This window comes from Manis javanica, chromosome 15 (assembly GCF_040802235.1).
Source record: "Manis javanica isolate MJ-LG chromosome 15, MJ_LKY, whole genome shotgun sequence".
Classification (NCBI taxonomy): Eukaryota; Metazoa; Chordata; class Mammalia; order Pholidota; family Manidae; genus Manis; species Manis javanica.
Window position 1 is genome coordinate 16947444 of NC_133170.1, and position 26173 is coordinate 16973616.

The following is a 26173-nucleotide window of genomic DNA, read 5'->3' on the forward strand; positions in this document are numbered from 1 at the left end:
AGACTAATGTCCCCTCTTGGGGTTTGCAGTAATACTCTCATGGAACATTCATTTGCAGAAGCTGCTGAGTTAACTCCAAAGTCCCCCTTTCCCCTAGCAAGTTGTCTACAAAGACAGTAAATTTAAGGGGTCATGATAATGGTGTCTCCCAAGACACCAAGTAAAATGTTGCAAGTTCTCACACCCCATTTCAAACTCTCCTATGGATTGTTGATGGCAAGATGTGTGTATCTTGAAGAGGTCACCTCCAAGAACTTTCTACAAAGCAGCTACTATACCTTATATGGAAATAAAGGCATTTTTTCTGAGACTCTCCTTTCTCTGCAATTAAAGTAGATGCCACTGTATATTGCAATATAATTAAGGGTGTAGGACCTCACATTAAACAAAAGGCTAATAAACATACTTTTCCTGTAAGACGTTTAAGGAAAAGAAATTAGCTTCCCCTAATACTTCCCACAGCTTGGAATAAAGCTTTTCATGAGAGAAGGAAGAATGGAAGGATGGAAGGAAGAAGGAAGGAGCAGAGAAAGGGAGAGAGGGAGCAAGGATTTAAATAAAGGAGTAAACGGAAAAGTTTATTTTATAGCAACCAGGGTAAAGAAGCTATAAAAAAAGTCTTGTGCCCACTTGCGTTAGGTTTATATTTTTCAGTTATTTGATAATGTTCCTGAATTTTCTCCTAGTGAATGTATTATAGGGCTAAAATATAAAGCAAGATACTGTATATGAGAGCAAATTGAACTGAAACAATCTCTATTGTTGGCCGGGAAGTGTTTTTTTGTTGCTTTTTGGTTGTTGGTTTTTTTCCCCCTACTGAATATTTTGTCAGCAGGAGGTTCAATTTATGGTCTTTTTAAAATGGGTAAATCCAACAGTTCTTCTTTCTTTTCTGTTATATTTTTAAAATGTCACTTAGCTCGTGAGAACACACTTAATATGTGGACTTGAAGAATGATTTTCTCTAAAGAGGATGCTTTATGCCCAGAAGTGGATCTCTCCTTGATACTTATTTTCTGGGGACTGGTTTGTGACTCTATGTAACACTAGCTCTTTTAATAGCCATGAGAAGAATTAGTTAAAAATTGACTTTGAATGTAATTCATTTGCTGCAAAGTGGTCTTTCACCCCTGCTTTTATCTTTCACTCCCATCTTCATTTTTAATCCTTTGTTAAAAAACGAACTGCACAGCAAAAGCATGTGAGGGTAAGGATTTCTGAATACCTTCATGCACACCGCAGTGTTCCCAGCACCGAGCCATTAATGCATCACTGCTACCCTGTGTTGGACGAGGGAGGGGAGACAGTTAGGAGGAACATCTGGCTAAGGAGAGCCCCAGGGATGGACTCCCAGAGACAGTCACCTGAAAAGAAGAAAGCATAGCCTTAATCATGTCTGGTCCCCTCTTGATTCCCTGAGCTCTGTTCCCAGGGACCAGCTTATTTCTGGATGTCACTAACTTCTGTGTCACTGTACACAAACTCAGCACAGGTAAAAGCAAAAGAAAAATGCTCTCCTTTTTTATCTGCTTCAAGTTAAATTAGTAATAATTTAGGACAAATACCTTGTAGACTTAAATATACACATTTGAATCGGGTGAAATTTGTTTAAGTCCAGTTACTGTTCTCAATCCCCTTTTTAAATTAGGAAGGTCCTTTCTTTCCCTCTAAAATTTCACCATGAATACCAAGAAAAGGGATTGTGTAACTTAATGTACATTTAAATCAGTGTTAAGATTCCTTAAAATTCTCCTTAAGTTGGAAATTAAAAGGTCCTTGCCTCCGGTTAAAGGAATTGCAAGCATCACTACAGAACAGTGGCATCTTTTGGATCACTATTGTATTTTATGAGAAATAAGAAACACTTTTCCTCTACAGCTCCCCTAAGCAATCTGTTTAGGTACAGAATATGCTTGCTATGGGTCACATAAAAATATATCTTCAGATTCTATCACAAAAGCTTCCCAATGCTCACAGAAAGAAAAGAGAGGAAACAATATCCATGGTTAGACTCCTCATTTGGACAACTCAAGGATTTCATTGATAGAGCAGGGTCTTCATAAGCTTTAATAAGAGCTCACCTTTGGCCATTTCATTGATAGGGTGTTCGTGGTCCTGATTACTCAGTGTAATGAGAAGTGAAACAGGTTTTGTAAGACAGAAACATATTAGCAAACAAAAGGCAGTTGAAGAGCATAACAGAGACCAGGAAAACCAAACTTCAAAAAGAGTATATGTGGAAGACTTAGACTTTCTGATTTCAAAACTTTAGATAAAGCTACAGGATTAAGACAATGTGGTTTCAGAGTAGGTTTTATGTAGATCAATGGAATAGAATAGAATCCATATAGATGCACAGATCCAACCTATCACTGTCAGTAAGTGAGCCAAGGAAATTCAGTAAGGAAAATGTCATCTTTTCAACAAATGGTGCTGGAACAGTATGAATGACTTGTTGAAAAAAAAAGAAAAGTAAAATTTTACTGTTCATAAAAATTAACTCAAAATAGAGGAAATCTCTAAATATAAGAGCTAAAACTATAAAAACCCTAGATAAAATCATAAGAGGAAATATGCAGCTTTGGAGTAATGATTTGATAACATGAAATGCACTAACTACAAAAGAAAAAAATTCATTGGACTTCTTCAAATTTAAAAACATGTTTATCAAAATTTACCATAAAGAAAAGTAAAAGGCAATTCATAGATTAGCAGAAAATGTTCTTCTTGCATATATCTGTCAAAGACTTGTATTTATAATATCTAAGGAACTATTATACCCAAATAATAAGAAATCAAATGTGTCTATAAAAAGTAAGGTGAAACATTGAATAAATGCTTAATAAAGGAAGATACATGAATAATCAATAAAAGTATGAAAAAGTGCTTAATATCACAGGTGGTTAGGGGAGGGTAATGTAGAACCACAATATGGCACCGCATAAACTACAATGCCGAAACTTTAAAAGTCTGACTACACCCATTGTGGGTGAGGATATAGAGTGAGAAAAACTCTCATACGTAGTTGGGAGTGTGACAAGGTAAACCACTGTTGCAGTTTTGTCCTTCCTAATAATGTAGAATATGCTGTCACCAGGCATCCAATTCCACTAGTAAATATTTATCCCAGAGAAATAAAAAAAAAAAAGCCTCTCCACAAAAACTCTTGTATGAAAATGTTCACAGTGAGGTATTCATAATAACCCAAAATGCAAACACTTCCAAATAACCATCCATCGATAGCTCGTACAGTCATACAGTGAAATAAAAATGAAGAAACAATAAAAATAAACGAATACAGAAGAATAAAAGGGAGGGAACAACTGATGGATGCAAGGACACAAAGAATCTCAGAACACTGTGCTCAGTGCCAAAATCCAGGTGTCCTAAACTACATACTGCACATGTCCTGTTACATGAAATTTCCACAAGCAAAACCAGCCTATAGTGAGAGATGCAGTATGATTAAGTGGGGTTGGAAGTGGGAAGGATTGAATGCAACTCATGAGGGAAGTTTTTAGGGTCATGAAAATGTTCTATATTGTAATTGTGGGGTGGTGGTTACATGAGTTTATACATTGGCCAAAACTCACCGAACTACACCTAAAATGCTTACTATTTATTATATGCAAATTGCATCTCTGGTGAAGTTAAATTAAAATACACAAGCAAAAATGATGATTGACCTCATTGTTTTCATTCAAAACATAAGTGAAACAGGTTTTCTCTCAAGGAAGTTATCTTTCCATCTTGGATATTTTCACGAGGCTTCAGAGAGGTATAGATTTTTTTGCCTTTCAAACCTAGTGTGTCCAATATGCTCTATTCACTAATGAAAAAAGATTTTGCCTTTTGTGTTCTCCATCTTGATTTGATATCACCCCTGATAGTCATTTATTATAGGAATATTTTGTGTGATAGATTTAATTAGAGGGCCAGGGCTAATCACCTCTTGATATTAGCACAAAGTATTCTTGCACTGGACATGAGGTTCAACCAGGCCACCTTTGCAAGACCTCCAATTCTATGCAAGTATATGTAACAATTGCCTTTCTAGATAATCACTGGAAACCACTGGTCTGTGTTCCCTAATCCTGAGCCCTCTAGGATTCCCTGCAGGCATCAGTGCGGCAGCACGTTTGCTTCTCTTCTTCAGGTTATCGGCTGCATTATGTGGACCCTATTCTACACCCGCATCTGGCTGCTCTTACTGCAGACTTTCTTCCGAGAAAGAAGAATGGTGTATTCGTTTTCTATTGTTGCTATAACAAATTACCACAAATTTAATGCTTACAACAACAGAAATTTATTATTTGGCAGTCATGTCTGTTAGGAGTCAGGGAACACAGTTCAATGGATTTCTCAGTTGGAACCTCTAAAGGCACAAATCAAGGTATCTGCAGGACTGTATTCCTTGCTGGAGTCTTGAGGGGAGAATCCATTTCCAGGCTCATCAGATTGTTTACAGAATTCAGTTCCATACAGTTGTAGGACTGAGAACCCCATGTTCTGCCAGCTGTCAGCTGGGGATTGTTTTTGGTTTCTAGAGAGGCTGGATTGTCCCCCCAGTTTGTGGATCCCCTCAAAGTGGTCAGTTTTATACTTCCTGATTCCATTCTCTCTGACTTCACCGTCTGCCTCATCGCCCCTGCCTTCTCTGCCACTGCACCTCTCCTCTAGATTCTTTGGGCCTCCTGTACCTGTGGTTTGGTGTGTGACATTTATTCGAGGAAATTCTCATCCATTACTGTTTCAACTATTTCTTCTGATCCTTTTTTCTCCTGGTAGTCCCCTTATGCATATGTTTCACCTTCTACACTTGTCCCACAGTCTCTGAATATTCTGTTCCATTTTTATTTTGTTCTTTATGTTTTTTTTTCATTTCTGGGAGTTCTGCATATATATGCTTTAGCTCAGAGATTCTTCCCTCAGCTATGTCCAGCCCATTAAAGGCATTCTTCATTTCTATTTTAGTGTTCTTGATCTTGCACATTTCTTTTGGTTCTTTCTGAGGATTTCTGCATCTGCATACGTTGCCCGTCTATTCTTGTATGTTGCACTTCTTTATCCACTCAATCCCTTAGAGAATTAGTCAGTTGTTTTAAATTATCACTCTGATCATTACAATATCCCTGCCATGTCTGGTTCAGATGTTTGCTCTGTCTCTTCCAATTGTGTTTTGGCTACCTAGTATTTTCTTGAGAGCCAGCCATGATGTCCTGGGTAAAACGATTATGGACAGGCCTTTAGTAATGTGACCGTGAGTTGTGAAAAGATGGGAAGCATGTTAGAGTCTGTTAATTAAGTTTCAGTTTTTTTCAGCCAATCGCTGGACTGTGAATTTACAAGTGTTTTTCTATTGTTACCTCCCCCTTAGGTAGGTCAGGGTGACTGAAGTGGGCTGGAGTTGCGTGCTGCCCTTCCTCCTACGCTTTGGTCAACTAGGCTTTGGTAATATCCCAGCTGGTTAGGCTCAAGCTAATGTGTCCCCTTAGGGCAGATTTTGTTAAGAAGAGCAGAGTGCTCAGGAGGATTTCAAAATGTTTCCTTTTCTCTTCTCTCTGCCAAAAAGCAAGAGGGAGTTCTCTCCTATGTTTACTATAGGAACCCGGTTGTGTTCTTGGAGGTAAATATCACAATATGGTAAAGCCTCTCTTATGACTGGGTCTCCTTGGAGGTTTTGACTCTCAGAGTTGTCCACACTAAGACTCCAGCAATTTGTCAATTCAGTACAGTTTTCTTCCCTGTTTAATATATTTCAGATGATTTCTTCTGACTATGACATTCAAAAAGCCTTAAACCAAGAAAGAGTTTGATATAATAAATTAACAATGACTTGAATTTTGAAGTAAGATAGTCCCAGTCCTAATTCTGTTACTTTTTATTCTTAAACAAAATTTTGATATTTTTGAAATGGACATCAGAGTAATTTTTCAATGAATGATTATAAAATATTGATTATTTTCAGTTCAACATGCAATGCAAAGCAGATATTATTTGCGGATAGTAGATGAGGTCATCTTAAAATGATCTTTAAATGTTGTTTAGTTCATTTCAGCATCATTTTTCAGAAAAATAACAGAAAAAAATTAATAATAAAATAGAACATATAAGAAAGAAAATTAAAACCATCTGGAGTAGACTGGGTGGGTGTAAAATTTACATAGTTTGTAATTGGACTTGAAATACAATCAATACAAGTTTTATCTTCTTAAAAATAAAATGTAAATTAAATTTAATCTGGAAATTCCATTTCCTTCTAGTATTATTTCAATTGTTATGAAGCTTATGTCAGTCAGAAACTACATAGCTGAGAAACTTTGCTTGTTCTTAAAAAGCCTTTTGGAATAAAACTGCTTCACAGCTTGTAAAATATTATCATTCTTTTGTGCTGTTTAGCTTGGAATTTTCCCATCACTTTTGAATTGTCTTTCTTGCTTTCCAAGATCTCTTGGCTTTTGACAATGAGAATGGGTGATCCCCTGGGTAAAATTCAAACAGACCACACGGCTTGACAATTTGAACTTTTTCTTTGCCTCTCAACTTCTCCTTCTACTTTTCTCTTTTTATAAAATCCCCAGGGATGCACAAATTTCACCTTCACTGTGTGAAGATGTGTTTGGGGGAAAAAAGGAAAAAGTGCTTTTCACATATAGTTGAACATGACCAAATTATACCAGTGAAAACTGATGAGAAATGTAAAAAAAAAAAAAAAAATCTGAGAGATACATTTTCCTCTACTTTATGTGGAAGAAAATTTATATGGCTACTATATAAAACTTCCCACTATTTATCTAAGATTATTTTAGCAGCCTTAGAAATTACTTTCGTTGTTGCAGAAGCTGAGAAATCACTGTGAGGGAAAATATTTCTCATCATCACTTTACTAGCATTCATTCCACTTTTTATTGGAAGCAAAACATAGTTGGGGTATCAAACTCAATATTTCTTCCTAGCTCAAAATAAGAGTTGGAGAGTATATATTGCATGAGGCAAATAACAGGCTAATTTTCTAAGGTCTGGTTTTGGACTTAGGCCTAATATGTAAACTAAAAAAAGTATAATGGAAACAGGTTTATATTATTTATCCTCATCTGCTGGCCATTATTTAGTACTTACTTTTTATCAGGTGCTGTTTTCAAGGATCTGCATCTATTAATTCATTTTAATTTTACAACCATCTTCTCTGTGTTCACCTACTGTAATATCCTTTGTCTTCTGGCTTTACTTTATTCTATAGTCCCTTTGAGTAGCCTTATCTAAATTCATGGCTTTCTTAGCCATTTGGACATGATGCTTTTAAAATTCTAGCCCAGAAACAATTTCCAAACTGAAAATTTTCTAACAAACTCTCTAGCCAATGTCTCTAACTTAGATGACATACTGCTATCCCAGCTAAAAATATTTCCTCTATGTATTTGTTTTGCTAATTACCTGGAAAGCACACATTAAGTAAGTCACCCAAATAATAATTCTATCAGTCTATCGTGCCTCTGTCTCTCTTTTTTAACATTAACCATTCTTTAAGTCCAATCAATTGAAATTAATACCAGCTATTTTCCTTATCTGTGAGTTTCCATCCCCACTGCAAACATTTTAAGCAAATACTTATCCTTCTGTACCCTAGGAACAATATTATCTAGTCATTAAATGTGGAAATGCTGGATTCAAGCCATTCATGGGTCCAGATCCTATTTTCATGATGCTTAGTTTTGTGACCTTGAAGAAGTTTCTTAATCTTTAATAAGAGGAATATAGAAATCTCTATCAATCTAACAAGATTTAGGAAAAGTGAAAAAAGTCAAAAAATAACTTGATAATAAACAAGAAACATATATGAGATGTTAAATCCAAATATATCTGTGAATAAAACAAATACATCAGTGAATAAAACGAAGGTGGAAGATTAAGTTCAATTTTAAAATGTGAGAGATTATGAGACTCAATTTAATATTATTTGCAAGATATATGACTACAACAAAAGAAACATAAAAGGATGTGAAAAATATACCATGAAATATCAATGAGGAAAATACTGATATATCAACATTATAGAATCCTAAATCATAAATGGAATTAGAGCCCTGTCTGTTTTTGCCATCTATATCATCAGAACAAGAATTTCCATGCAAATTCATAGATACCCAATTGAAAATATCTTATATAAAACAGAGAAAACACTGACTTATATAACTGTAGAGTTCAGTCATGGATTTGGCATAGACATGGCTTATTCACAGTTTTAAATGCTAGGGTCATTCTCTCCTTTTGGCTTCATTTTTCTCTTCATGTGGCTTTAATTCAGCAGAAAGATTATCTCCACATAGCAGGAAAGATATCCATTGTCAGCCCCATTCACAATTTGCCAGCTTACCAAATCTAGCAGGTAAAAGGGAAAAAACACTTCTTTCTTCCCATGCCAATAAAGCAACCCTGGAACACACTTTGAGTTGCCGGAGGTAAGTCTATGCATTATTCCTGACTGGTGTAAATGTCCAACTCTTTGACCATAAGTGAGATGAGGTACAGCAATTGACAAAACCACTTGGATCATGTATATTTTGTAGGATGGAACACTACTCCAAAAGTAATAAGTACTGAACAAGAAAAAAAATGTACATTATACTCTTTTTATTGACTATTGGTTACAGTAAGGCAGTAAGTGCCAAAACCAATGTGTGCAACTATAAAAAGGATCCAAAAAAATCGGTTTTGATCATGCATCATGAATTATAGATCAAAACCGAAAGTTTCTGTGATATGACTGCCCTTGCACTGTTCACCATGTTAAGAATTTATTCACTATGTAAGAACTTATTCACCATGTAAGAACTTGTTCATTATGCTTCAGAAGATTGGAGACTGTTGAGAGTTAGGCTTGGGGTTGATTTAATGATTGTGCATTGAGTCCCCTATACAGAATTTTACTGTTGTAAACAACCATTTGATCAATAAATATGAGAGGTGCCCTCTCAAAAAAAAAAAAATAGTCCATAGGCCTGTGATACAAAGGAATACAACTGTTGCCTATATAGGTCCAATCAAATTCAAAATTACTTATTTAGATATAAAATGTTAATTTAGTTTATCATCTTTGTAAGATGTCCTCTAGCTTATGGCTGTCTTCCCCTTAGATTAATGAACAAAACGTATCTATACTTAAATAGTAAAAAAGAAATGTAAGTTAGTTAAATTTTCCATTCATACTGGCTGGATGCAAGCATTAGTATCAAACTAAATCTTAATACAGTATAATAAACATTTTGGATATCTTTTGAAATGATTTGGTGTACTTCTATGCTTTACTTTCTTTTTTTTACATGTGTCCCTCACAAACTGCAGATCTTTAGTGGAAAATAAAATCGGCCTTCTTTTTTCTTTTATGTTCCAGTGACCAAAATAGAAGATATTTACTGATAGTGTATTTTATTGATTTTGATAAAGCATTTAGGCAAAAGTTACAAATCTCTGTAACTCTGAGTATAACAGAAGAAGCTGAGGATACTTATTAATTACAGAGATATATAGTAGTACTAAAGGAAAGAAAAGTCAACAGAAAGGGGAAAATTGAAGGCATATAACATGGAACGTAGAAGTTTGCAGTAGTTAACTGTTCTAAATGAATAAAAAGCTTTTCTGGAAAAAGAATAGTGCACTAGAAATCAATTGCAAAAAGAAAACTGAAAGTTCAAAAATATGTGAAGATTAAACAATATACTACTGAACAACCAATGGGTCAAAGAAGAAATCAAAATGAAAATCAAACAAAATTTTATAACTAATTAAAATGGAAATACAAAAACCAAACCTTATGGCATTCAGCAAAAGCAGTTCTAAGAAGGAAGTTTATAATTACAGACATACATTAGGGGAAAAGAAACATCTCAAATAAAAAAATGTAACTGTGCAATTCAAGGAACTAAGAAAGAGAAAACAAACTAAGTTCAAAGTTAGCAGAAGGAAGGGAATAACAAAGATCAGAGTGAAAATAAATGAACTAGAATGTAAAAAGATAATAGAAATAATCAATGAAACTAAGAACTGTTTTTTGAGTAAATAAATAAAAGAGACATAGTAGACTCATGAAGAAGAGAGAGGAGTCAAATAAATGAAATCAGAAGTGGAAGAGGAGACATTACAACTGAAAAAAAACAGAAATACAAAGGATCATATGAGACTACTATGAACAGTCATACACCTATAAACTGGACAATGTAAAAGTACTGGGCAAATTCCTAGAAACATACAATCTGTCAAGAATAAATCATTACAAATTAGAAAATCTAAGCAGACCAATTTCTTTTTTTCCCCTTTTTTTTCTTTTTGTCTTTGAAGAAAAAATATGTGCTACTTGTAATTCCCAAAAGGAGGGAGCACAGATGCCACACAGGGTCACATGGGGAAGTAGCAGAGTCAGTCTGGAGGCAGAAGGAGTGAGGGGAAAGCATTGCCTAAAGTCTTTACAGTGCTTTCTACAGGGAGAAAAGGACAATGAAGTGTAGGAAAATTGGAGCAAGTTTAGGAAAGGGTAGTTAAAATAATTTTGAACTGTAAAAGTGTCTCTGACTCTCTGGGACTTGGCCCTGTGGTGATTTAGGGTAGGTGATTATGGCTTGTGCATGGAAGTTAGATAAATTACATGGTTGGAAGTGTGGGCTTTGGGTTGGTTGGTATATGAAACACATGCAAGTTGTTTGTTATCTCCAGGAATTAGCTATCCCAGAAAGGGACAGTCCCTCCAAGCCCCAGGATGTCAAAGCAACATAACATACAGAAAATAAAAAAACATGATTAATGCAGGGACAAGCAGACCGATTTCTAGCAGGGAATTTAATTAGTAATGAAAAATCTCTCAACAAAGAAAATTTCAGGATGGCATCACTAGTGAATTCTACCAAACATTTAAAGAAGAATTAATCCTTACCAAACTCTTCCAAAAAATAAGGAAAACATATCTAAACTCATTTCATGAGGCCCACATTGCCCTGATACCTAAAACAGATAAGGATACCACAAGAAAGAAAAAAAAAATTTTACAGGGCCAATATCCCTAAGAACCTAGATGCAAAAATCCTCAACAAAATAGTAGTAAACTGAATTCAATAGCACATTACAAGAATCATACACCATGATCACATGGAATTTATTCCAGGAATGCAAGGATGTTTAACATCTGCAAATAAATCATTGTGTTATGCCACATTAACAAAATAAAGGATATAATCAAATGATCATCTCAATAGATACAGAAAAAGTATTTGACAAAATTCAACTTCATTCATGATAGGAACATTAAACAGACTAGGTATTGAGGAAACGTACCTCAACATAATAAAGACTCTATATGGCAGGCCACAGCTAACATTAAACACAACAGTAAAAAGCTAAAAGCTTTTCCTCTAAGATCAGAAAACTGTTCCTCTAAGAGAAAGATGCCCATTTTCACTACTTTTATTAAACACAGTACTGGAAATCCTAGAAAGAACAGTTAGGTAAGGAAAAGAAATAAACTGCTGCACCCAAATCAAAAAGAAAGAAGTAAAATTGTCTATATTTGCAGATGATGTGGTATATATAGAACACCTACAAATTCCACAAGAAAACTGATAGGACTGGTAAACAAATTCACTAAAGTTGCAGGATACAGAATCAATAAACAAAAATTTGTTACATTTATATACATAAATATCAAAAATAGAAATTAAGAAAACAGTTCCATTTATAATAGCAGCAAAAAGAACAAAATGCTTACGAATAAACTTAACCATGTAGGTGAAAGATCTGTATGTTGAAAATTAGGAGACACTGGGAAAAGAAATTGAGGAAATCACAAATAAATGAAAAGATATTCCCTGCTCATGGACTGAAAGAATTAACACTGTTAAAATGTCCATATTTCCCAAAGCAATCTATAGCGTCAATGTAATCTGTATCAAAATTCCAATGACATTTTCTATTTTACATATAAACAGATAAAGCAATCCTAAAATCTGTACGGAACCAAAAACCACTGAATAGCCAAAACAATCTTGATAAAAACTATCAAAGCTAGGGCTATCATACTTCCTGATTTCAAACTATGGTACAAAGCTATAGTTATATAAACGGTATGGTATTGGGTTAAAACCAGACATATAGATCAATGCATATTACCGATTAATTTACAAAAAAAATGAGCCAGGAATTTTCAATGGAGAAAAAACAGACTCTTCAATAGATTGTGTTGGGAAAACTGGACAGACACATGAGAGTGAAACTGGCTCCCTATGTTACATCATAGGCAATTATCAACTCAAAAAGGATTAAAGTTCTTTAGACCCAAAGCTGTTATTCTCCTAAAAGAAAACAGGCACTAAGCAACTTGTCATCAGCCTTGGCAATTATTTTTTGGATTTGACAAAAAAACAAAGGCAACAAGAGTAAAAATATACAAAAGTGACTACATCAAACTAAAAAGATTATGCACAGTAAATAAAACCATCAACAAAAAGAAAAGACAACTTATGGAATTGGAGAAACTATTTGCAAATCATTTATATGCAAAATAAAGAAAGAATGGACACAACTCACTAGAAAAAAAAATTCAATAAAGAAATAAGAAAATAAACTAAATAGACATTTTTACAAAGAAGACATCCAAACAGTCAACAGGTATGTGAAAAGGTGCTCAACATTACTAATCACCAGCGAAATGAAAATCAAAACCACAATGCTATAGAACCTCAGAGCTGTTAGAATTACTATTATCAAATATACAAGAGGTAAGTTTTTGGGAAAAAAGGAAACCCTTGTGCATGGTTGGTGGGAATGTAAATTGGTGTAGCCAGTAGTAAACAGGATGGAGTTCGCTTGAAAAGTAAAATAGAACTACCATATGACCCAGCTATTCTATATTTGAGTATATTTTAAAAGGAAATGATAACAGGATGCACCCACATGTTCTCTGCCTCATTATTCACAATAGCCAAGATAGAAGAGGCTGGTTAGAGTGTACACATTTTCAGAATAAGGTTTGCTGATCTAATGAACAATAGTCTGACAATATTTGATAACACTGCATTGCATAATTGAAATTTGCTAAGAGAATATTAACTAAACATTGTCACAAAAAGACAGATGAGGTTATGAATATGAAAGAAAAGAACAGTGTAAATAGTTTGTTTCTAAGAGCATATTAACATCCTTGGTAGAACAAGATGTTTTAATTCCTCTTAAAAATCTTAGTATAATTATTGTGCTAATTACTTACTTTTTTATTATTTTTGTAAAATAGGTCACGTAAGTAATAGAAACTTACAAATGAAGTGGAAATTAAGTGATACTAACTTCTAAATGAATTTTATTTGAGGATTTTCCATTCATTTTAATGAGTTAGAGGGCAGATTTTGATTATAAGCAAAGGAAAAACAAAAATCAGTAAGCAGTATTAAGCGACCCTAACATATATATTATTTTATATATATAAATATAATATATATATTATAGTGCTATACTAATATAAAAGGAGTCTCTTAAAGATAGGGAGGGAGGGTTAAATAAAATCGCCAAGAATTTCTAGTTTTGATAAAAATATTTGGAAATCCGAGAAATTGAGTGAGCCCTAACCAGCATTTCACCAATACACATAATAAATTGATGACAGCTATAAACAAAAAAAGTTTTTGCACAAAGGAAAAATGGCATACTCTACACACAGGAATAAACTAAAATGAAAGGAAAATTTTAGTTTACTGGAAAATAGTCATACTAGAATTCTATACACAGAGAATATATATTTCAAAAAATCATGACAAAACAATGTCACAGAAAGACAGGCAAAAGTTAAAAGTATAGAGTCATAGTCAATCTGTACTACATGAACTTCTTTGAAATGAAGGAATATGCTATGTGATACAAACAAGTCAAAGTCATATTTACCTATTATATAGGCAAATGTGAAATATTTTTATGTTTAATGTTTTCTAAAAAATAAGTGACTGTTGTGACAAAAGATAATGTTACCATACTGAGTGGGTATGTCAGCATGTAAAATATGTTACAATAATAACACAAAAGACAAGAGAAGTAGATGTTTACTCGTATCTATGCAAATGGTTTATTATTTGAAAATAGAGGACAGTAACTTCAAATACATATTGTGAACACTACAGCATCAGACATAAAGCAAAGTGATTTAATAATACATCAATAGAGAAGATAAAATAGAATACTAAAGATATTCAAGTAATCCCAAAAAACGAAGTAAAAGACGAAGACAAGAACAAAATAGATGGGCAAACAGAAGAGAGATAGCAAGAGGTGGACTGAAATACAGAATCACAATTACACTGTGAGTGGACTTAATATAAAAACCAAAAGGGAGAAGTTGTAGGACGGCATTAAAAAAATAACAGTGCCCAATTATATACTATCCACAAAAATGCACACTTTATATATGAAAACACACTCAGTAATTAAAAAGGAACAATCAATTTAACACATACAACTTGGGTAAGGCTTTGAAATATTTTTTAATGAAAATATCCAGACCCAATTGGTGCACACTGTATGTTTTCATTGATACAAATTTCTAGAATAGGCAAAAAGAATCAGATCAGCAACTGGCTGTGGCAGGTGTGAAGAGTGGAATTTATTGCAAAAGAGCATAAGGAAATGTTTTATCTTGATGGAAATCTTCTGTATCTTTATTGGAGTGGTGATCACAGTGGGTTATATAAACATCAAAATGTACACTTAAATTGGCTGTGTTTCATTTTTTTATATAAACTATATCTTGATAAAATTCATAAAGAAAAAGGAAAAAAAATAACAACTGGAAAAACTGGTCTAGAGCACGAAATCAGTGTCAGTATTGAATTTATCCACTTTATCAAAGCAGGTAAGTGAGAAACTAAGTTGTTTTCCATAGTCATTTGTGGAAATTGTCCTAATATCCAACTTATTGAGGTCTTAAGTAATGAAAGCTTGAAATGATTCTAATGACAGTACAGTAGTTTACTCTGTATGCTAGAGAAGAAGATGTTCCATAGGTGTTTCTATGTAGTCTACATTCTTGATTATATAAATCTTACTATGTGTACTGTGTGGTTCTCTGATTCCCTGCAGCACTGCCTTCCAGAAATCATGAAACCTAATGACTTATACTGTGAATATTCATTTATGCCAAAGTAGAAGTTTCAGTTCAGAGAGCAATGGGCTTCAGGTAGGAGAGGTGATAGAAAGGGGCTTAAAAATCCATAACTACTGAACTTGTAAGGGCCTTTGCCATGAAATTTGCTTTTTTAAAACACCAAATTAAATGTATTTTTTTCTTTAGTCTCTCATCTCAATTCACAAAATTATACCTGAGAATGACTTGCGATATTTACACCAGCATATGTGTTACCCATCAGGAAGGAGAAGAGTGAAAATCTATGAACATGACCTAGAAGACAGCAGATATTCTTTCAGACAGAATCAATTCTAAGGCTTAGAAAAAATATAATAGAAGAGAAAATAAACTTTTTGGCAGGATATTTTAAATCTTATTATAAAAATGAAAATTACTAGCAAGTAAAAAAGAAATCATATAACACCTATGAATCAGGACAGGATCTAAAGAAAAATCCACAATGAATCTGAAAGCACAAATAAGTATAAAGAGAAAAACGTACTAGAGAAGTTAGAATTTAGTATTATATTTAAAGTTAAGATTGAATGAGGAATAAAACCTGTACATATTCTTAGAAGAATATCTGTAAGCATGGCAAATATGAGATAGAATGACAGAATTTATGAGTTTTAGATATAGAGAAAAACAGAACCACAGTTTATAAATGTACTAATCCCTACATTGATAATTAAACACATTGCAGTTAGATTCAGTGCAGACCTAAAGATTAATCTTTCTTTGATCCAGAGTAGCATTTAACAAACTGCACCTGTGGACTCACATTTCTTTGTATAAATAAAATTTTCTTGGAAACACATGTGCCCATTCATTTATGTATTGTCTACAGCTGCCTTCACGTTATAAGTACAAAGTTGGTATAGATGCAACACAGATCATAGCGCCTACAAAACCTAAGATGTTTAAAATCTGGCCCTTTAAAGAAAAACTTTGCTTATCCAAGGTACGAAAATAACAGATCTGAAAGGAGGTATATTTTCAACAGTGTTACTATTAGACAGTTGCATTAAAGAGTTGCAGCTGCTGTTCGTGGTAGAATCAGACTATTTAATCCTTATGTTGGTGAGAAAAACGATGAGCATGTTTTTGAAGAGATATTCTTTGTTGGTGTTAGAAGGGGTGGAGGAGATAAAAAGAGAGAGATTTTAAGGAATTGGCTCATGCAGTTGTGGACGCTGGTAAATCCAATATCTCCAGGTAGACTGGCAAGTAGAACCTCAGGAAGAGTTGATGTTTTAGTTGAGTGTGAAGGGCGACTGCCAGCAGGCTCCCTCTTCCTGCAGGGGAGGTCAGTCTCTGCACAGCAAGGCTTTCAGCTGACTGCACGAGCCGTCCATTCTGGCTTCCTAAACCATCCTCACTTGAGTTGAGTGGGGGCAGTGGACGGGGGTTGTCAAGTTATTGGTTGCCATGACCTATCCTTGGAGAATCTTATTTATTTGGTTTAGAGTGGGGTCCTGAGTATTTCTTTTAACGCTCTCAGTGCTTCAGATAGCCAGCCAGGGTCAAGAACTATAAGAGAGTTAAGTAGTTTTATTGTACCATATTTGACAGTCTCTAAGTTGTTCCAATGAATTTTGATACAGGCTCATGATGGAGTAGGTTTCTTTCACAGAATTTATCAACTGTATTTTACAAGTGAACCTTTCTTCTTGCATGATCTCTTAGTCAAGATTTCTTGAAGTAGGTTGAGATCTCCTGCTATAGCCTAACACTCATTTACCAATCAGAAGATGAAAGGTAAAGTAAAAGTGCCCAAAGTTGCATCTTAGTAACAGCAGAATCAAATTCAAGACTTGGGTCTTCTTTCTTTGTCTGATGCTCTATTCCTTCTTTTTTATGAAATAATTTAATACTGTTCCTCCTAAACTTTCCATTCAACTTTCACTTGTGTCTGTGTTACTGCAATCAGAACCACTGTAAATTTAGTTGGGGCAGGTACAGAGTTTACTTTGAATGCCCTGTGATGGAATCATTTCTCTTTCGTGTTACCATTCCCTTTAAAACACCACTTAAGGTGTCTGAAAATCAACTTCCTAGTCAGCATTGGCTGCTGGCGCTCTGACAGAAGGACAATCCTGAACTGGTTAATCTGAGGGTGTAAATGATGTAAATGTGACAGTCACTACTCTGTAAGTGTTCCCAAAAGGAAGCTAAGAACCTCCACCCAGGATTCTTGGAAAAGTTCTATAAAAACTATGCATTAAAAAATATATATATATATGCATTTTTTAATCATGATTTTAAAATAAAATGATTTTAGGAAGTGCAAATAATACTTCACAGCACAGATGTTTTCCCCATTCCTTATTGAAGAGAGCATTTCCCATATGAGGTGTGACAACATGATCATTTGTGTGAGTCACTAAGGAGTATCCAAGATAGGTTCCCAGTAACATGCACCTGAAAAAGCTTGCAAACAAATCACATAAAATATAAATTGTATGTGATACAAGTTTATTACTAAATTAAGTATCCCTCTCACTTATACTCAATGTGCTTTCTTGATTGAAAGAAAAGGGTGGATTTTTCAAGTCAGGACATTAGAATCTGTTACACATCTGACTGTCATTCTATATATATGAAGCCAATAAAATATGGAGTTTTTTTGATAAGTTTTCTTTCGGGACCCACGCTTTCGAACTATTTAGTTGTGAAATTTCATACACACCTACACATACACATACATGTCAGACCCACACACATCACAGGATCTAAAACCACAAATGGCTATCAGGCTCTCATCCTCTCTGAAATATTTCATTCTAGATTTGACATTTTACAAAAAACAAAAATCTGTATCTTCCCTTAAGATACAGATTTTTTTAAAAAATACCAAATAATCCACAAAGGAATTGAGATGACAAATAAACAAAGCAGGATAAAATCAACATGAGAATACAGAGTACATTTTTCAGAGTATGCCAAGCAATATATGGAGTCTAAATTATGTATTCTGGGGTATTAACAAGGATTCTAGAAAGTTCCCTGATGACCTAGACACTTTTCAGTGTTTTAAGCAACTGCTACTTCAGTAATAATGCATTTCACTGTATTTTCCCTCAGTAGCAAAGTGTTTCAGAGCACCTCACAAAGAAAAAAATTGAAAAGCCGCTGCTCCAAAATTTGGTTTGGGACCAAGTTTGTTGTTACATAAAAGTTTGTATTTTTTTTCCAAATTAAAAAAAAAAAGATGTGTTCTTTGAAATTAACACAGAATAGTGGGAAATTAGTGTGTGAACAAGCCAGCCGGAATGTTTCTCATTACAGGTTATACAGGGTCTAACCAAACTTAATGCATCCCTCATAGGAAGATTTGCTGATTTTCCAGAGAGCTTCATCCTTTATGTTGTTGAAACCAGAAGCAATGTACTTGCGGTTTCAAAGTCAACCTTTGCCTGCATAGATATTGATCTCAATCAGTTTGGCCTGGTAATAGCATTTCTCTTGTGATATGGTTTAACTTTTTACCATAACATAAATTCCCTTCAACTTGGAAGGCAGCTCACTATTCAGATGGCTGAAGGGAAAAAAATACTGAAGGAGCTACTTGTACCTACAGGCTACACCTACACGTTATACTCACTGCACAGTCAGCTTGGGTGAAATTAGAGAGAAAACTGCCCAAGTATGTCAAATGTTTAAGCTTTAAGACCCTGGGTGGAATGAAACAAAAGAGGAAGGAATCCAGGGGTGGTTTAGCATAATCAAGCTGGCTCAGGCCACTGAAGGCACAGCTGGGATGGAGAGCTTACTGCTGTGAGGAAACTTGTAATTGTATTCCAGTCCCGTAGTCACCAGTGGACGTGTGGTGTGTGTGTGTGTGTGTGTGTGTGTGTGTGTGTGTGTGTGTGTTTTATATTTCCCTGCTAAGAAAGCAAAGAGATAGAACAAATAAATACTACGGAAAGTAATATGCATCTCATTCCTTTTTAATCCATATGTAATATCTTAACTATCTCTCCGCTCCCCACTCCTTCAACTTCACTTTTGACCTACTGACAGAAGGCTGCTTGGCATCCATCACCTTTTATTCAATCTGAAAGTCCATCATCTAATTACAAAAGTGCACGTGTGGAATGTAATAATATTATACATGAAATGTCTTGTTTTTGATGCAACAGACACATAGAGAAGGACATTTTTTAAATTACATTTAGTGTCTTCAGTGCTGGTCAGGGGCGCCTTCCAGCAATCCAGAGCACCGGATTTAAGCCTAGGTATTAAGAACACAACGTTCTACTTTGGTTCCCTACCCTCCCGTGCTCCCATTTTAATGGCTTTACAATCCATTTCCATCTGTGATTTAGCCGTTCTGTAGAACTGACTGACAGCAAAGTCAGGTTTATGAGAGGAGACACTGTTGGTGTTTTTGGAAAGTAAAGCCTGTTTATAGGCTCTAACACCCACTGACCCATCACATATCTACTTACCAGATACATTTTTGTCTATTGCAGAGATAGCAGTTCAAACTAGGTAGGTGGAGGAGCAAAAAGTTATAGACTCCCATCAAGGGAGATAAAAATTATTCAAACATCTTTCCAAAATTAAAAAAATAACATAATACAAGTCTACTGGAACAAACAAGTTCCACATGAAGTATTCCTGCAAAATATTCCCAGTCATTTGCCCTAATCTAACCCAATGTATACTAAAACAGTAAGTGCTTTCTAACACCTGTGACAGGTGGCTATCTAAGCATATATATAAATACATCAATGCTTTCCTATAACTTCCCTGTGCTACTCCTAGACATTCAACACTCACACAGACAGATGCATATTTTGACCCTTAGTCCAAAGTCTGAGATCTGAGCATTAAGGGATTAGTTCCTAGTATGCTTGGAGTTAGTCTTCTCCCTTCCAGATATCAGAATTACTTATAACACTTTGCATGGAAACATTTGTCCTAGAAAAATAAATATGACGTAAGTAGTTAATTGTTTGGGTAATGATGCTGCCTCTCTAGAAGTGGATTTCATTCTAGAAGTTTTATTCCTAACTACATGTTAGCCTAAAGTCTGACTGTAGGCTAACCAGTTGGGAGGAGGTGAGCATATTATATAAGTTTTCAATGTCTCACTTTGAATATTGAAAAATACTACCTACTTCATGGGGTTGTGAATTTTAAAAAATGCATGCCAAACATGAAATGTGTAGCTGCTGGAACACACTGAACATAATTAATATGAACATGTCTTATTTATTGTTATGACACTATTAATGTTATTCTGTGATACTTATTAAGACATATTTAATTGGTTTATTTATCCCTTGCTATATAATCTGCTTAATATGTATAAAATACCTAGGACATGATAGTATATATATGTATGTATTAATACATGTAACTTCTCAACTTTCTTTCCCTTTCAAACTAGTATCTCAGGGATTCTACTTAGAACTTGTGCATTAGGTTGAATGAACTAACACTTGAGTTTTTAAACATTAATACATATTTAAAGCCAATGAACCAGTTAATTATTGTATTGCAGCCTAATCTACTAAGATTTTTTTCAAATGACTTAACATTTGAGTTTTTGAAATCAAAAAATAATTAGGGAAGGCTTTAGTTAAGATGAAAATACCTCATATGCATTCAGATGCTCAAACCAAAGCAGTATAGCCTGTAGATTAAGCAACTGGTTTTGATATTGGACAGAACTGGTTCTAATCACAAATCCATCACTTACAAACTGGTGCTTTTGGGGGAAAAATTATCTGCTAGCTTCCTCTTCTGCGAAGTAGGGATAATTCTGGCAATAGCTGCTTAGTGTTTCTGTAAGGTTTGCTTAGCATATATTAACTGGTTATAAATACTCGATAAATGATATGTGTGAGATACACCAATCTGCCCAAAATTACATGAAAATCAGGAAAAATCACTTAAAACTTTGATTTGATGTATTTATATAAACTGTACTTGAAATGACATTTATATCACCTAAAATATTTCCTATCTGTACTCAGAAAGTACTGTAATTTTGACTTATTTTAATTTTAACTTTATAGATTTAGCCATGACATTTGGACAGTTGGACAGTTCTTATTTTCTTGATTTGACAAGTTAAGTGTGAATAAAATGAATGATCAGGTCTTTCCTTAAAAGCTATTTCTTCAGTTCCTATAAACTTGTTTTCCACTTCTTTATTTCTTTATTTACCATTTATTGACATATAATGTAGATCTGTTTTTTGTTCGTTCAAGTTTCTTGTCTCCTTCAATAGAATAGATGCTGCATAATGAAAGGGAAATGTTTTGTTCACTGATATGTTCCCAGAACTTCAACTAATGTCTGGCACTTAGTACATTAAATAATTACTTATGGAATGACAAATGAATGAACAAGACAATCATGAAAAGAGACTTAGAGTTAAGAGAAAAAGGACTAAATAAAAAAGAAAGAGAAAGAATTTTCATCTCTGTATATATGTTACTTCCAAGTTATGCCCCTACCTTTACTTTTGAGTCACAGTACGCTTGTCAAAATTTTATTGTAAAAATATCTCATATGCATTTAAAAAAGGAAAAATATTCATAATACCATCTACAGATAATAATACTTAGTAACATTTATTGTGCTCTTGCTTAGTGTTCAGCTCTGTGCTAAACACATCACATAGTTTGTCTGTTTTAAACCCCATAAAACTATAAAGTACAGATTATTATTACCATTTTCTATATTAGAAACCTGAGATACAAATAGAGTAAGTAACTTCCCAAGACATAAAGTGGTAAGGCTATAATCCAAACCTAGAATGTTTATAAATCTTAGCTTTTAACCCTTTAAGTTTAGACATCTTTTGTCTATTTTATGTATATACAGACTGTTTCATGTGGTTTATTTTAAATGTTTTGTGTTTTTTATACTGCTTTTATGACACTAATTCTGAGCATTCCCTTATACATTACATATTCTTCAAAATTCCATTTTTAAATTTATGAATAATATCTATTTAACAATTCCCCTTCTTTCTGGATGCATAGATTATTTCCCCTTTTCCAGTTTTGCAGGGAGGCACTGGTTAATTTTGACTTTTCCAGATAGACAAAAGGGTATGAACATTTTAAAACCTTAATTTATGTTGCCAGAATTTTTAAAAATATGTTAATTTTTACCCTTGAAAACATTGTTTATAATACTTATTTTAGATGTCCTTAGTTGTCTTTTTGTATGCACATTCTCTTTAAGTTCCATTTTGAAGATGAAAGATAGTGTCTCAGTATTTTAACATTTCTATTTAAGATGATTTTTACACCTTTATTTGTGTAGTGCCTATTTATGTCCTTTCCCCACAATTTTCCTTTCACAGTTACTTGTTTTCAATTCATTTATAACCTTAACTATTCTCCATTATATAGATTTAAAAATTTTAAATCCATACTAATTTGGGATTTTAATTTTGTTAATTATATTTAGTTATATGTAGGAGATTTAGCCTTTGTGAAGTTACATTTATCATTTTATCCTATTCTATCTCTTACATTACCTCTACTAAATTAAAAATTCTTCCTTAGAATAAAATCAATTCATCTACTTTAACTTATGCCTAATATATTTAATTATTACAATAACATGAAATTTATTTTAATATAAATATAAAATTAGCATCACTAATTATGACTTCACTGTGTATTGATTTATATTTCTATTCCCTGATGAATTTTGCTGTTGTTAAAACACAAAATTTCAAATTTAAAGATCAGGTTGGCTTTGTTCAATAATTCATGAGGGCGGCAACATCCCATCTAGCAGGTAGAAAAGAACTGCAAAGGGTTACAGACAGTCAAAGGTTATTAATGATAAGACAGGAAGTCATAATGAAACAAGAAAGGATTATTTTGGATAAGGGCACCTGCACTTTGGGGAACAAAAGCATTTTATTAGGTGGATTACCCCACCAGTGCTGACTGGCAAATTCCAGACTGACCAGTTAAGACTGCATTCCTGAAAAAGGATGAAACCACAGTTCTATCAGGCATTTAGCCCCAGTTTGGTGCTGTGGGCCAGTATAAGGGACTCCATTTCGACTTTCTGATTTTCTTTTTTATGCAATATTATGTATGTGGTTTTCTGCTTCTGGAATATTTTGTTCTTTTGATCTTTATGTCAGTTTCTTAGAATTAGTACCTTATTATTTTTACAGTTTTGTGTGATTTATTACATAGCAGGAAATGTTTTTTATTTTTGCTCTTTTTTTCAAAATACTAATGGCTGGCCTCATTAAGTTAATTTTCCAGATGTCCTCTAGAATTATAAAATACTCGAATTCTTTTTTGCTTTTCAGTAAGATTATGTAGTCTTTTTTGTATTGCTTTTGATTGTCTTTTGCAAAATTGGATCTGTATATATTATGCTAAAATATAATTTTAAGACATAAGATGGAAGCAAACCTAAGCAGTGGTGAATCTCACAAGGTCTCATAACTATGGATGTCACATCATAACTGTGCAAGTGATGGACCCAGGATCCAATTAAATATCAGTTTATCTATAAAGTAAATCACACTTAGGCACCTTAGCACCTCCCATCACACACACACATACACATGCTTATATATATTTATTGGTTTAGACCCAAATCTATAAAACAAAATCATTTTAGTTTCATCACTTTTTCAGATTCCTCTGGAAACAGGGTATCAATTTGAAACAAGAATTAATGGATGTGAGGTTTATTATCTCAAAGTAGAACACAGGCTATAGAATGTGGTTTGAGTACTCCTTATTCTTTTACAAGGGTGCCCGTGAGAGAGTGAGTTAATATCTGTAACCCAATTTTACTCATCAGTAAAAGAGGCAAAAATAACAAAACTCAATTTATAGGATTGTGGTAAAGACTAAATGAAGTAATCCTTATAGAAGTATTTAAAGAGTCTGGAATGAAGAAAATGTTTGATATAGGTTGCATGTAATTATGTAAACGTCGACATTTAGGGAAGGTGAAGGGGACACAAACAGCACGATAACTTTCTTTTAAGTCACAGTTCTAATGGCTAAACTAAGTAAACATAAACATGCATATACGATCAAAACAACCAGTATGAAGCATCTTTTTTGCAAACAGTCCTTTTAAGAACATTGTACATAATTCTACAACATGAAAAAACATGAAGAAAGTATTTGATCTGAGGAGTATTTCCTATGTCTCCTATTTGATTAAGTCTTTCCTACTGGGTTTAAAGCAGGGAGAATATTCAACCATTGGAGATCCATAGGCACAGAAAATCTCAAGGCCATGAGAGGGTTGTAACTCAAAGTTGTCACATAGTTTTTTTCAGCTTTTGTCTAATTTTATAAATGAGGAATGAAATCCCATAATAAGAGTATCTGAACTTTCTGAATATATATCCTATTAAGGAAAAGAATTATATTTACATTTTAATCTTAAATTAAGATTAATTTAAGATGCTTATTTAAATATATACACATATATTTGCAAGTACATATGCATAACTGAACTAAGATATACACATTATAAAACATGAACATCAGAACAATTCAAAAATAAAAGAAAATGAGCAGTGTTTTTAGATGAAAACTAATTATGTTTCAAGTCATCATGCTTCATAGTATTGTTAGTTAATAACTCGGTAAAATATACGTTTGGGGTGAGAGCCATTGTTAATGATAGTGGATTCATATATGTATTTCTTTAGACTATGATAGGCATAAAATAATTCATTCATAAATATTTTGGATGGGATATCACCATTTTGTCTTCTTGTTTTTGTTTTTAATCTCTTAATGTGGGTGTTAGGGACTTAGATTCAAAGTATAGGCATGTCATGTTTTCTATTTTCTTATTCTCTTGTGCTTAAGTATTCAGTATTACATCATCTCTGGTCTGTCTTGCTAAAGATTTTCTCCAGGCAGGTATGTATTTTGTGAAATTTTATAAGTTAAAGCTACATGCTATAACCCGCAAATTTAAATTGGGACAAACAAGTATCGATCGTTGAAATATACTGAAAGGGAACCGAAGAATGAAAATACTGCTGATAACCTCTGCCCCCAAATGCGAGGGATGTCCACTCTCCCTTCATGCACTCTATGTTGTTTCTGACATTCTTAGCCAGATGAGGTTGCCAGTGCCTGGCCTTATGTTAAAAATTCGGGATGCTGTTTTTTTTCTTATTTAGTCGTTGAAAATAAATTTTAACTAAAAATAAGCTTTCATATTTCCTATCCAAGTCCTGACAAATCATTGCATAGCCCACCATGCTAAAAAGTAACTAAATTCTCTGTTTAATTGAGGCCATTCCCCATAACATTAACGTTTTTAAATTCCATAATTTGCATGAAGATTTAGAAATTAAGAACTTCTATCTGCAGCGGTTTACCTCCACCTACAGATCGGGAGTGTCTGTCTAGCACGGGGGACGTGTGGCAGATGGGAGCAGATAACCCCCTTTCTCCCCTTCTAGAAGCTCTTCTCACCTCCAACTCCTCATCTCCATTAAAACGTATTCAAACATAATTAGTGTAACATTAAAATGGAGGAAATGTTGTAATTGCCAGTTGTTCTGTAGCCATAGTTACATCAAAGATTTATAGCGAGTAACTCCAGGCTGGGCACGAACAAGCCATTTGCAGTAACAGCAGTAAGGAAATATTTGTGTGCCTGTACAGATGTGCTGATATGAATGCTTGCCAGGAGAAAAAAAAAAGGAAAGAAAGAAAGAGAATATTCGGTGACATTTAAGGTGCTAATATCTGGAAGTCAACCTTTAATTTGACAGCTTTTAGTGCTAGTTAATTTCATTCATCCAGGCGAGGTGTAGGAAATTTGCAGCACCTTTAAATTATCACGTTTTTCCACACTGCCTCGGGCCTATGTGGAATACCTGAACCATACATTTTTTTTTCTTTTTTTTACCTTTTTTTTTTTTCAGGTCAGTTGAAGTAAAACTTTCATTCCTTTTCTCAGACAATTAATCTTTAGCTAATTGAAGCAGGGATGCTGCAGGATGGGTTTCACCGGGGCCTGTAAATCTCATTTAGC